Source organism: Dermacentor albipictus, chromosome 8, assembly GCF_038994185.2.
Source record: "Dermacentor albipictus isolate Rhodes 1998 colony chromosome 8, USDA_Dalb.pri_finalv2, whole genome shotgun sequence".
Taxonomy (NCBI): domain Eukaryota; kingdom Metazoa; phylum Arthropoda; class Arachnida; order Ixodida; family Ixodidae; genus Dermacentor; species Dermacentor albipictus.
This window is the reverse complement of record NC_091828.1, coordinates 43495931-43509193: the sequence shown is the minus strand read 5'-3', so window position 1 is coordinate 43509193 and position 13263 is coordinate 43495931. Positions and strand designations below refer to the sequence as shown.

Here is a 13263-nt window from a genome sequence, read left to right as displayed (position 1 = left end):
AGACAGCGGCGTTATACCCGTCAAGAGTGGCGACTGACAACGCAGAGGATCACCAAGTGGGCGTGGAGCGTACGTGGTTCAGCCAACGCTATCCATCTGGAAGAAGAGAAGGTTAACACAATGTTAGAGTGCCGTCTTCGTTTCTGTTTCGTTCCTGACAACATTAAAAAGGTTATTTACTCGAAACCGAAGCACGCCTCTCAGCGAGAAAACACGTTGAAATCTGTGGGGTCGTAGCGACGTCCGAGCGCTGTGGTCGCGTCCCAATAATAACAAAAAAGAAAAGGTGTGTTCTACAGTATTGTTATAATGATGAAATGCACAGGGCAGAACAGGGGATGAGTAACGAAAGAGAGAAAGAGGAATTCAGAGTAAACAGGATACGCTCGGAAGGATTTCACTAAGAACAAAGACGGCCTCCTGGCTCATTCTTCTTGATATAGTAAGTACTCTCACTCTAAGGGAAAAAATAGGTTTTTAATTTGTTATTTAGTAGGGCAACCTGATACACTGTATCTCTTCCATGGCCCTTCTGGCGATACTTTTCACTGGCTGCCAAGAACCATATCTGGCTTTATTAAAACGAGTTTGTTCTGCTTCGATATCCGTTCAATTGTTCTTCACTTATGCAGACACCCTTAGCACAACGCCCTTACTAATCTATTCAATGAGCTTTGTCTGGCCAGAAAGGTGGTGCGCTAAACCAAATAGCCGCGGCACACATAGCCTATCACTGCTACACTAGCTGAGATGTTGTGCTGTGTCTGTGGCCCGTTCTGCGCGAATCAAGCCGTCAGGACACGACGCGCCAACGACAAACATGTTTGTTATGGAGTTTTGTTTGTGAGCGCGCTATCACTGCTATTGCTTATTGTAACAAGGGTAAAATTCCCATGCACGTATTATGCGGTAATGTAAATCTGAAGAACTATTTCTGGAATCGTGAATCCCCGAGTTAATTGGGGTGGATTAGAAGATCGCCCTTATTATCAGCTTCTGTAGCTGACATGCCGCACAACGCTAGCGCTTCCTATTCCCTAAAAGCCTAATTTGCTGACTTTAAATTTCGAATATATTTGCACGCGATATAAAGAATGAATAAATAAAATAAAAGCGTGCACTCCCGTTTTCTGTCGATACTGAATGAATCATTGATGAAACACTCTCGGTTATCCATCCCTCAGAGTTGCCAGGCCAAGCAATGCTGAGTGACTTGTCAAAGAGTGGCATGTCAAATTTTGGCGATGTTCATTCGCTGCAGACGCACGAGCAGAATACTTCAGCCATTTTACATGTGTGTATACGTGTAAATTAATATGAAATATTTTAAACCATATAACGGTTGCCTATTGGTCGGCAAGCTTGACCAGTCCCACCTTCAGCCAAGCAGCAATTACAAGTGCTGTTAAAGAGCTGCTACGCCTACAGGCTGCACAGCTAGAACAGTTGGTGCATCTTATGAAACTGTTCAGTACGGCGATTGATGACTCACGATGAATGTGCAAGGTGATTGCGCAACCGGACTGTTTCGATGGCGAGTCCACTTCCACAATGCCTTGCATAGGGCTCTACGAATATTGATGTACGAACAATACACGAAACAATGATGAGGATCACGTGAAAAGCTGGCAGTTGTATATTAGAAGAAAATGCACCGAAAAGCCGCGAGTTGCGTTTCAGTGACCCCGCAAGCGATCCTTGGAGTGTGCGGCGCCCTTGCTTCAAGACGGAAGTTGAGGCAAACAAAATTGGTCGTTGGAACGAGACCTCCTTCTCTAAGCACCAATCAGGCAGTTTCCTTGAATACTTCTGTGGAAAGAGAAAACTACTACAACTTGCACATCCCGATATGTGAGAGTAATAGTTCGCGACCGTAGTCCTACGTATGTGGTATAACACGAGGGCTGCGAAAATAAATTCGCATGGGAGTCCCACATTCAATAGAAGACGTCTTGCACTCGCATAAGTACCGTTTATGTGGGCAGCCCACGTTTGCTTGCCACTGGGCCGCTAATGCTGGGCCGCTTGAACAAGCCAACCGTCCTTCGATGTTGAACACACCAGCTGTGTTGGTAGCATCGTAGCTGACAGACTCCTGGGCTTCCCTCTTCCTGCCGAATAGCAGTAGGCCAGGATGAGCAAAGAGTTTTTTTAACTACAATTGTGACGGTGAGTTTGAGAACATGTAATATATATACTGCTCGCAATGCTGATGAACGACGCAGGAAGTTTGATGGTAATAATGGATATGGAAACTTCAGTTATTATCATGACAAAGTACTTGGGAAAGGAAATCCAGTGCTTGGTCGGAAAGAGGTATCATGAAATCGAAGCGTTCGACCAAGAACTAAAAAAAAAACATTTAGGGAAAAGCTTATTTGAAAAGATATTTTTTTTTGTTAACAAGGCTTTCGGGAAGAAGCCGAAATTTTCAGCCAAATAATTTTTTTTCCAGTGAATGCATTTTCAGTACTTCGTCGGCATTTTCTTTTATCCAACAAGGACATGGAAGAAACGAGAACTTCATAATCAAAAGTGATTTGGTGAACTTGATATCGGGAGAAAACGCCAAGCCCACAGCACAGCCCTAAAGCTTAAATATTCACGTTACACATTTGTAACCGTCCTGTGAGATTCATTTGACTAGAAACGCTGCATAACATGCAGAAATTGCATAGAACAAAGTTGATATAAATAATTATTTAGGTACGCAGATTACTAACTTGGACAGTATGTGCACAGACAGTGAAATATACGCTTGCACGTGAACTTTAATCACGGACGTATCAGAAATTTCCAGATTCACCAAGCAGGATCTTCCTGGTTCTCAGGAAAACACTACATGAACCCCATATTGCCCACGTCCGTTCTCCGGGAATTCCAGCCGCCAATGATGCGGCGAGACAATGGCCCATTGTCAGCGGCACGTATATCAACCCCACCTACTGGTAATTGATTTCCTTTATTGACAAGATAAAGGTATTTATTATCTGCACAGGCCGCTGTCCACAGTCTTATCTGGTGACTGCGGTCCGATAAGAAAGCGCTGCGTATTTAACGGCTGCGAAAGTAACCCATTGCAGCAGGCGTAGGCGGAACGGAGCGACCATGAAGTCTTTTTCCGTCATCGCCATCACTTTGGCGCTTGTCGTCCAGTGCAGCTTGGCCGAACAAGGTGACTTCTTAAAATTTTTTCTTTATATCCTGCGGATTCCGTTACTACGTTTTGTGTCCCTTAGAAAGAAACAAAGGTATTGCCTCGAACTGCACCACTACAAATGTCGCCGGCTTGTCTAACGGTAATGGCGAAATATCAACATCAATGCTCACATATCAGATCCCGCCGGCTTGTGGTAAAGTTTGTGTATGGAAAACTAGGCGCCGCTTAAATGGAAGAACTGCCGGAGATGAAAGGCCGGTAAAAAGCGATTAAAACTTCCTCGGCCTGTGCGTTGTGAGTCCGACAAATTTGAACTAAAGCTAAGAGACGTCGTCAAAATACTAAAACGAAGCAGCGCGTCTAAGCAACAGTATTGTTAAAAGCAAGTTTTATCAATGAAATGGGAAAGTGGCGCATCAGTGATGCGTCTGTAGTTTCACGCGACAAGGAGATGATGTTAATGCGCGACGCGACATCGAGGAATGCGTTTTATTTGGGCACTTGGTGCGCTTTGTGGCTTCTTTCACGCATCAAAAATGACGTCAGCCAGATGCGTCAGAAATGGCGATAAATTCAGGCTGTTTTGCAAGCGCACTAAACAAAACTAAACCACGCGCTATTATATTTCTCGCTCATTATGGTATTTATTTTTCTCTGATGGCCGCGTGAGCGACTCCGGCTTGTCGACTGCCGACGTCACTATTTTGCAGCGACGTCTGCATCGAAACGGACGCCATTGGTCTGGGAAGGCCTCTCGAAAGCTACTGCGCGGGGCCGCTGTGATTGCCAATGATGAGGCGTTATGCGACAAGTGTATGAATAGCCTTGAATTCAAGACGTGAATCAATATTGCTTGAAACCCATAGCCGCAATCTCCTGAAAGGCGTCGGAAAACAGGTTAGTTTTCCAACAGAAGTGCCTAACTCATAGAATGTTTACCATTGGCAAAAGTTATCCGCGCGGAGCTCTATGGCAGCAAGTTTGGAACTGACACGAAATCTGTTAGTTCTGAACAAGCCGTCATTGCACATGCCACTAGAAGCCTTAAATGAATCCTCGATACTAGATGCAAAACAATGTGGTGTCTTCGTTACAAACGTAACTGAGGCATCGCTGTCATCTCTCAACATATACATTGAATAATACTCAAAACAATCTAAGTTTCGTTTTTTTTTTTTTGCTTTGACGAATTCCTTTACCCAGTGAATATATGTTGAATATCGTTCTATAAAAAATAAAATGGTTGAATCGAGTGAATCTTTATTTTCATGTGAAAAACACACAGCTGCTAGCAACGCGTGGTACAGGGCGCGTTGGTGCCCAAATGCCATGGTACAGCCGGCACGGAGCATACCAACAAGTTCATATCTGCGTTCGCTCTAGTCCGTATTCTTTGCGTTATTCTATACAATTAAGCTCTGCTGCGCACTGAAAGCCGCAGCGGTTCATTCAGCAGTTTCCAGCGTCGATTAGCATGGTTATTTTTTAAATGAAACTCGAATCAAAGCAAAGTTATTTCTCAAGCCATTCAACTAGACTTTCGTCACCCGATTGTAGCGTACACTTCACATGATTTATGGTTTTAAATAATCTACTCGCGGCGTATATGGGAAATTGATTGGTAGAAGACATTGCGGAAGTCCGAGAGCTATTTGGTGCTTTTTGGCCAAGCTAGGAGCCAGCAACCACTGGACAGCGGCAAGTACTTCAGACTGGTGTCAACGCAATATATATATATATATATATATATATATATATATATATATATATATATATATATATATGTATATATACGGTGCAACTGACGGTGGACTGCTCTGGAGCACCGTCAGTCACGTCGCCCTTCGGACAGGCAGGATGTGTGTCTAGTGCGCTTCTGTACAACACCTTGCAATGTGGCGAACGTGGTTAAAATCGGGGATTTGAGTTATCAAAGAGGTGCATCGTCATCCTAATGGACTTTTCGCGCAGTTACTCCTCAATTCCCACTATATTTCTTTAGAGCCTTGCTAACGCACTTTCATGAGCATCCATCGTATAAATGAAGTGGTGACGTTTAGTATCGGCAGAGATACCTTTAGTGTTGTGGTTATACATCTCTGCTTCATAAATGATGCTTCGCATTTCGACCACAACCATTCATAAAGAGTGCTGTCGCGAATTATAAATTTTAGTGCCTAACAAGTTATTTTTATTTAGAGACAACACCGAGTAATAATGTCGGCTTTCGGTATGCTGTGTACAATAGATATTACACTCGTAGCTATGTCACTCTTATCTGTCGTCACACTGTTTCCGGCTGCTCTATCTAAACTACTTGCAGTTTCACGGTTTTTGACGGCATTGGTTAGTTTTGTCGTCGGTCTTCGTTTCGACAACGTTGTTTCATTTTAAATGCTAATAAAGCGTTAACAACAAACCATTTAAACAAGGCGCATTCCCACGCGCGACGATAAGGTTTAGGTACATTCGGTATTTTGTTTCGTTATCGATCTCATGACACAGAACCCCATACCACGGAAAACGACGACCAGCTCCGCGTGGTCTACCCGAACCATTTTCCTACTCAGCCATGGCCGCAACCTTGGCCACATCCTTGGCCACAGCCATGGCCACAACCTTGGCCACAACCTTGGCCACTACCTTGGCCACTACCTTCGCCACGACCTTGGCCACGACCTGAGCCTCTACCTGAGCCTGGGCCCAGCCCCTTGCCTGAGGATTCCACGCTGAAAGGTAAGTAGATAGAACTGTCCTGTTATGTGCACCATGTTGCATTACGCAATCGTTTAACAATGAAAAGCTCATGCGCACCAAGTAGTAGAAATTAGATTGGGCGGATACTTTCGTGACGTTGCGGTTAGTTTCCCATTCTCATCATGTATTACGGCGAATGGTCGAGAACCTAGTGATCACATCCGAGTCACATCCGAGACGATAACGACAGGCGAAAAGAACGAAAAATGAAATTTACCGTCATAAATTAACTGGACGATGTATCAATTTACTATTATATATATATATATATATATATATATATATATATATATATAGGTTGAGTCACGCTGTGTTGCCAATTATAGTAGGAGCACCTTCCCATCAATAGAATAACGTATATCGTTAGGAAATATGCTAGATATAGTGCCTTGGATTCGTTTAGAACGTGTAGGTCCATTTTACTTTAAGCTGCATATGCTCGCACTGCCAGCGTGACGACGAGTTGAGCCCTTGGCCTTTGAGATTTTGTAATGAGAAGCAGTACTTCAAGTTCTCCGTTTTTCACAAGACATTCTTCCAAATTTCAATAATTTTACGAAATTAAGTTCACAACTTGGGTACTCGTCATCTCCTGTCAACCACCCGAAATGTCCTGCCCATAATTCTTGCTGCCCTAACTTGATCGGCATTCTTTCTTCCTGAAGAACAGTTGACAATAGGACTACCTTCTTCCAGGTATTGTTGCTATTTTAGAAGGCGATTTCTTTAGGACCACTTCTTTAAAGAGCTTCAAGCATTGGTGACCAGTAGTCGAGCACGGAATGTCGCTGGAGCCAACATTGAAGCTGGACTTCGAGATTCGACTGCTTTCCTTAGCAGCCTTTTTATGTGCGGAAAGCTCACTCTAGACCATCATCAATTCAACTAGAATGTAACAAGCCGATGACTGGAATGCGATAGCTGCAAGGCACATTTTAAAAGCGATTAGTATTGTTTGCCTTCTTGAGCAACTTTGAGTATATTTGTCAAGCGTCTTACTACTACGCAGTAATCGAAGTGTTCAACTAGTCTGGGCCCCTAGTACCTCATGCCCTGAACATCAGGCTTTCGCCTTTACGCAATCCTTTTCATTTCGGAATTGGCAACCACCTACATAGTACTTTTGTCGTTCCATCCATGTCATTCCTTCTTCGTCACGGCATCGTCGTCGTACAGTTATCGTCATGCCGTTATTGCTGTTTATGCCGTTTTGCATTGCGAAAACCAGGATATCATTATGAGAGACGCCGTAGTGAAGAAATAAGCGTTGACATGCGGTCGCCGCCACCCCAATTTGATGGAACAATACCTAGATTTGGGTGAGTTGGTTCATCTTGTCGGTTTTCAGTCCTGTTGCCTGCGTTCCTTCGACTTCGTCTTCGCCTTTAACGTTTTTTTTTTTCATGAAAACCGTCTTGATTTGTTCTCGCGATATCGGACTTAGAAGAGCAATGCCAAAGGCACTGCTTATATAGTAGTGGCTGACCCTGGCGACCGAGTCTCATATCAAAGTGTGCCGATAGCAGAGAAGTGCGTGTCGCAAAAGTCGAAGCAATGGAAATATCAGAATGACCACTGCAGATTCTAAATACAGGTGTCGTCAGCTATATGATGTCTCGCTACGTTGTTCTTTTCTTGCATGCTAATCGCATTAACGGTGACAGTGAGACGGGTTCTTCCCGAATTGATTTTTATTGCCACATTGAATACACGGACACTCACGGCGAATTTCCGCCCTCACCGCGATTTTCCATATATAATTGTGTATATGTACATTTAATGTTTATATATGCTCGTTTAGCGAGGTAGCTGCTATACTATTCGACCGCCAATGTTACTCAGGCCTGATGTGAGGTTTTTCGAGTGAATTAATCATGAGATTTTTTCACACTCAAGCGTGCTAACACAAAGTCGTGAAACATCTCATTCGCACCGCATGCATCAGACCACATACATCCTAAGTCCTCTGAGTCGGATAAAAAGCGCAAAACAATATTAGCGCTCACAATCTGAAGTATATATTTCACTGACGCCGCATATTAGACAAAGTGCAGTGGCGTCATTGAATTACCATCACAGGCCCTACGCGGCGTCCTAATACTTTCAGGAATGCCAGAGCTTTGGTGCACCCGCATGCGTCGCACCCGCGTATAGCTAGGACATGGTTGGAGTTCATCGGATCGGTAATCCTTGCTACCTAAGTCAGGGCTTCGTACTTTGGGTGAGACTGCCATCTCTGTAGCACTTTCACGGCAGTTACCCCAAACTACGCAACGGCTCATTCTCGTTCTCCTCCCCCATTGAAGGTGGAGGCGAGAGTGAGCTATGGGTACCCAAAGACGCTGCTAAGGAAATAATCCAGTCAGTACCTTGACGAAGACGACTTCCCTTCTGGATACGTGGCTCCAGCAGCATTCCTTCTTCCGCTACTGCTGATCACTTCGAGCCTGCGTCTGCTTGGAGATTGAGCATCGCACAGAAATTTACTAGCTGGAACTCTGGCGCTGTAATCACTCAGCTACCAGGGAGTGATTGTTACTACATGGATCTGCCTATCCTCCGTGCTTGGGTTTTCAAACGCTTTTGCGACGTTCGTCATTATACTTTATCTACCTAAATTTCTACACGGTATTAGTTTTCGAAACACAGCAGCAAAGCTCATCTCTTGGTGCATGCGAATTTTCGCTATTTATTTCTTATAACAAATATTTCTGTTGAAAATGATAAACTTGCGAAGTCACGAAGCCGTTTAAAGTCAGAAGGACGAACTTTAGGCGACTTCATGTATAGCCCAACATTTCAATTTTGGCTGAACTGCAACTTCCGTTGACGCTAGTGCTAGAATTCTCTTCATCAATTGTTTTGTAGAAAAGTTTAAGGCTGAAAGTCATGTGTTACTTTATATTTTGCTTTGTCTTTTTTGTTTCGAAAATATCTTGTATCCAAATCCTCCATAATAGAATCGGGGCATGGAGTGCATACTAATACTTATATATAAGCTACGCTGGCGTCTACAACCCTCTTGCAGGTTTGGAACATCCAAATGAACAAGCTAACTAAACAACTAAACTTAATAGAGAGCAGTTTTGTTCTTTGTTCCATTGTTAACGACATCAACTGATGTGTCCGTGTTTGGGTGAACGTCCTTTCGATGCAGACTTGCTGGAGGTGGACATTTCTGCCGAGGATAAGTCAAAGACAAGGCAGCGCCGAGCTATCCTTCCCATGCCTTGGCCCCGCCCCTGGCCCAAGCCCTGGCCAAGGCCTTTCCCCAGACCTTGGGCTTAATCAACACGAATCGCCAGCTCTCCCGCAAAGTCAAATAAAAGCTTAGAGAAGCGTTAAATGCGCTTCGTCTCCTGTTTTCTGTATTGTCTATTTGCTCGTTTGATCGACAAACCTTCCGCTGATATAAAGGGTCAGAAGTCCTTAGAGTAAACTTAATGTCCCCTTGCGGTATTCTTTTTCAAACGAGAGGGAGGGAATGAGAATCCTTCAGGAACAGCATAGGGAATGGCCTGAGGTAAAAGCCATCTAGACTCCTATTCTGCTCAAAGGGCAGGGAAAGGTCGGCTGAGGAGTGACAGCAAGGATAAGAAGAGGGATCTCGGGACAGTCGTGCCTCAAGGGCTCACTGACAGCCGTGTATCGTGTTTTATAGGAAAACTCCTAGGAGAGCGTCCTTGAGCCTGTGTGAATCAATATTATTGCTTTAGCATTAATAGTGTCACAGTGTAAAAAAGCGTAGGTGTGTGAGAGGTTGGTCAAGTAGTAGAGGTAGAGGTGACGGTGGTCCGCTTCGGACTAGTTTCAGACCACTTCGCTTCCCGAAGATGCAGGACGCGTGTTGAGTGAACTTATGAACAGCACTGTGCAATGTGATAAACACGATTTAAATCGTGGGTACGGGACCTCAGAGAGGTGCTTTATAATCATAAGTCATTTCTCTAGCATTTGCGGCTCAATCACCATTGAATTTTATTTTTTTAAGGCACTGCTCTTTTTTTTGCAAAACAAAAATGGCGATAATCCGCATTTTAGGAAACGAGATGCTGCACAGTGTTTGCAAATGAATAACTTAGCTGTCACAAAACCGATATCGCAAGCAAGTGACATGTATTTGAACTTTTCGTGAAATTATTTATGTATTTCAGAAGGTACGTACACCCGATTCACTGGCGTCTTAGGAAATGTTGTTTAACAGACGCAGTTTGCCTGGTTTCTTCAGATGAAGGCAGTTTGAAAAATTCTGAAGTCATTATTATTGCTAAATAACCGTGTTTACAGCTTGATCTTTGGGGTTTTCACTTTTTTGGATCTTACAATACTAGTAATTGTTTATAAAAACACTGATTGCACAAATTAGGCACCTAATCAGTACTCTTGGTACGCCTTAACATGTTCTTTCAAATGCTACAAAGCTAAACAATCCATTTTGGTAATTTCTAATAATTATGATTATTCCAGACACGTCAGTAATTAAACTTGTAACTATAGTTATGCTCTGATATTACATATATAATGAAACCCACGAACTTTGTACTGTGCTATTATTTTCTGTTTTTCCTGATTTATTTTGAATTTCGCCCCAGTCGTTTCAGTGATTTCTAATTAATTCTAATTATTCCAGACACTTCATTAAGAGATAGAGATAGCAAAGAGAATAAAGGCAGGAAGGTCAACCATACGAGCGTCCGGTTTGCTATACTACACCGGGGGTGAGGGAAAGGGGGAATAGAAAGAAGGAGAAAGGAAGGAATCAATGACTGTGTGTGCAGGGAAGCACCATGACACCAAAGTGGAGTTCCATAGCTGGTGATTTGCGTTCATCACATCTGGGACGACCAAAGCCCTAGTAGCCGGCGCATTAATAGGAGGCTGCGAGTGAGCTGTGGGACTTACTCGAGAGTCGCAAGCACTGGATCAAGGGCATCCAGTACTTGCACTGCACTTCTCGCTGACGGAGTATACAACTTGCTGAAAGCACGCTAAGGGTGTTTATGAGGGACCGAAACATTGCAACCACTTGCTTGTCTTCTTCGGACAATTTATCGGGAGTCGACGCTGTGGACTCTACCGCGGTGCGCTGTATCCTTTGATGTGACTGCGGCTCTGGCTGTGGCACCGCCAGTGGCTCTGGCTGTGCCTTCAACGGTGCTTTCAGCTGCGCCATCGGCTGTAGCCCCGGTGGTTTCTTCGGCTGTGACTTCATCTTTCACGGTGGCTGTCGCTTTAGTGCGGGTCAAGCTTCAGTATTGTTGTTGTGTGGCACAACCTTAGACTCGAATCCACCCGACCTAGGGGGCCGAGGAGGAGCAGTTGCCGGATGTCGCACGCTCTTCGCGGAGGCATCTGTGTTCTTTTAAGTACGACGGTGTCGGGAGCGTCTCTTTCTAAGGGTCGCAACAGCTTCCCGGCAAGGTGAACGGTCTCTCGCCATCTGCTTCAAGACCTGTCTTTCCTTCTCCATTTTGGGACCGTCCTTTGAGATAGCATCATGGAACCCAATGCAATTGGGCCAATTTAGAGCCGTGGCTACACAAGAGTCTGCAGCGTTGGGCTCTGCGCAGCGCGAGCAGACTCTCGTGTTCTAGCACACAGCGCTCACGGGTCCCAGGCTTATGCAATTGCGGCGTTTAAGTGGCCTTCGTATAAGTTGTTCCACGGGGTGTCCAAAGTGGCCCACCTTGACGCGTGAGGCAACAAATACGCCCTTGAATATTACCTTCGCACAGCGGGATCCGCCTAGTCGAGACACGTGAGTTATGGCGAACCCTTCAACGGCTGACTTCACTAGAATAGGAAAGTCAGTGCTAGAGATGGAGACTTCCACGTCGTAGATGACACCAATAGTGGTGTCACTGTCCAGAGAAATATACGAGCGGACCTTCATGCCGCCAAGTTCCGTAAGTTTGCTCAAAGTTCGCAGCGCAGTACACGTCAATATCCAAGACATTTTTTTCGTGTGTTGATTCTGACATCCATGACTTGATTGGGCGTCACTGCTTCAAGAAGCACTGAGACAGAATTTCCGTTGACTCGTCTCAGGTTGTCGGTAGTGAGTTCTGGTAGACATAGAATCGTACTGACTGAAGTATTCGGAGTTGGTCCCACAGTCGTCGTGCTTGAAGACTAGAAAACCCTGGTGTTTCTTCGTCTCGCCTTGCGGCTCCTCACAAGCTGAAAGTCGTCATCGGAGAAGTCCTCACTGCTTAGATAGTATAAAATGGTATCGTCGCGGTCGATGTCTCTCTGGAGGCCAGTCCGCTTCCTAGACGCAGCTACCACTGAAGATGCCATCCCCAGCAGAGGTGCGGGGACCTCAAGTTGCATCCGTGCCACAACCCATGAGGACTTGGCGGCCTTTGCAAGTCGAGTCCTCATAGCCTGAACGTTGGCGTCTGCGCGGTGTTGTCGCCGTTCAGGAGTTTCCGTTTGCCCTCGCGTTTCCATTGACCTCGACATAAGCGTCGAAACGGCATTCCCCTGGTGCAGGAGCTTCATTGGCGCGGTCACCACATTTTCTCAACCTGTCTGTTCCCAACTACTTCTCTCCTTTAGCTACAACGTCAGGATCAGTCGACAACCGCTTACGTTTTCATTTCGGCCGAAGTTGTGCGTTCAGTCGAGCCCGGCGCTCTGGGTCGACCAACCCGGACGGACCAATCGCCTCCCCCATGGCCCATCTCCTCTGCCGCGGTTGGTTGTGTTTAAATAAAAAAAAGTTAAAATTGAATTACTTATGGCAGGTAATTTTTGATTCACGCTCTCAATTTGTTTATAAAAATTGCAAGAAATCGCATATTTTCGGGACGTGAAATAATGAAATTTACAAGTATGTAACTCAGCAATGAAAACGATATTACAATTCTGTGAATTCCATTTAATATTACATCTAAAGCAGATAACATAGATGAATAATACACCTCTCTCTGATACACTATTACTCTAAAAGTATGATTTTGCAAACCCTTGCAAACATTTGACGTAATAGTTCTGCGGAAACCCGCAAGGTGGAGAGAAGTAATTAATAAAAACAAAATCAGACATCCACCCGTTCGTAGCAATTGCTACAAAGGAAACTCATACGGTTTCCTCGAAAGAAAGGCCTAGCAGTTGAAGAAAAATTCGTTCTGGTCCAGGAAAACTGCATCTATTACAGACCACTTCCTAACACGCCGTTGAATCGAGAGTACATACCCTCGGCAATACAGAAACAATTTCACGCAAACTAAAAAGGCCTGTCATACTTGTTTGCGATATCTGCGATATCTGCGATATCGGTTTTTTGAGAGAAAAGTTATGCATTTGTAAACATTCTGCTGCAGTTCCTTTCCTAAAGATGT

General features: G+C 44.5%; 1 long non-coding RNA gene across 1 annotated transcript; it reads left to right on the top strand.

The window, feature by feature from the left end:
• The first annotated feature begins 3036 nt into the window (after nucleotides 1-3036).
• Nucleotides 3037-9279, top strand: LOC135897025 (uncharacterized). The gene is made up of 3 exons (XR_010562877.2): nucleotides 3037-3175; nucleotides 5666-5896; nucleotides 9075-9279. It is a non-coding gene; the product is annotated as an uncharacterized lncRNA (long non-coding RNA).
• The last annotated feature ends 3984 nt before the right edge of the window (nucleotides 9280-13263 follow it).